Source organism: Saccostrea cucullata, unplaced genomic scaffold (genome assembly GCF_032062105.1).
Source record: "Saccostrea cucullata isolate Sc308-1 unplaced genomic scaffold, CSIRO_AGI_Scuc_v1 ctg665, whole genome shotgun sequence".
NCBI lineage: Eukaryota > Metazoa > Mollusca > Bivalvia > Ostreida > Ostreidae > Saccostrea > Saccostrea cuccullata.
The window spans coordinates 31,834-33,460 of NW_026930279.1; positions in this window are offsets into that span (position 1 = coordinate 31,834).

Here is a 1,627-nt window from a genome sequence, read left to right on the forward strand (position 1 = left end):
GATGATAAAAATTATTATGTTTTTGAAAATTTTGATTGAAAAATGCAGAATCGTTTTTAAACAGTCCATGAAAAAAACCCTTTTTGTAATTTCCAGATATTAAATACACCAGAAAAAGATACTTTAAATTGAGATATACATGCACATGTGTGCCATCTGCTAATTTACTTGTCGGGACAGATACGCAGCTTCAACTAAGTAAAACAGACAATATCTAAATGTTATTTTTACAGAATGGTTGTTATTTTTCTTTGTCTACGTATGGCTTGCAATAGAGCAGGGAAGATCAGAGAAGAAATATATCATATAAAGATGCCATTTTGAAACCAATATCTTGTTTTGTTGACCATTGATAAAAAAAAAACAGTATTGCCTTATATCAAGATTTTTTTTTTGTTTTATATTAAAGCTTATAATTACTCCTACGAATCAGAAGAAATAAAGAAAAATATTGACTACAGGTGGAATAGTTCCAGGTGCTAGTGGTATATGTAACTTGGAATTCTATAATTCAATTGATCTCCGTTATTAGTAGACCTATTTTTTATTCCTATAAAACAGAATTTGTGCAAAATCTTATGCATGAAAAGAAGAAAACATTTACTGTGGCTTTCAACTGGTCATTTAGATACTGTAAACGTATCATATTTGGCGGTGTATTCTTTTTAGAACTTTTAGCGTAAAAAAATAATTCTGCATTAAAATGCATTAAGGAAACATTCTACCCTAACTTGTTTAAAAATCACTGTCAGCTAAATATCGTACACGTTAAATCTGTATATCGACAACGTTTTGTCAATTAACATTGGTAATTTCCAATATGATGTCGATACGATATATCCTAGTGAGCTTGAGATAAAAGAGATCACAGAGCCTAATTCATTCGTTTCATATTTGGATATTTTACTTGAAAAAGACGTTAATGGAAATCTAACAACCAAGCACTATAATAAATGCGATGGCTTTAACTTTACTATCGTCACCTTCTCTTATCTGCATAGGGAGTGTATATATCTCAGTTGATTCGATACGCAAGAGCATGCTCTACATATGAACAGTTTCTAAAAGGAGGTCAATTATTGCCGAACAACTTGATGAAACGAAAATTTCAGCTGTCTTGATTAAAGCCATCATTTCTTTAGTTCTATGGTCGATACAATGACCTTGTTATCGAATACCATTTATCATTGAGTCAAATGCTGACTGATGTTTTTCATACCAATTGTTAGTCCATTATTTATACACTGAATTGACGACGGATCTTCTGTTATTTCACAATTATGACAATAAATACACGGTGGGTCGTCACATTTATCTTATTACTTGGTTATAAGATTACAATTAACGTCTTTTTTAAAGTAAATAGAAACAGATGTGTCTGACTCATTTATCTCGGGCTCTACTGGATATATCGTATCGATCTACAAAAAGAAATTACATGTACCATTGTTAATTGACAATGCATCGTCGATATATCTGAAGGTCATGTTGAAGGCCACAGCAAGTGTTTTTTTTTCTATTCACGTATAAGATTTTGCATAAATCTTGCTTCCTCCATGTATGATACAAAAATAGGTCTGCTTATAACGGAGCGCAATTGGTTTCCATGAAATTTCCACTAGATTGT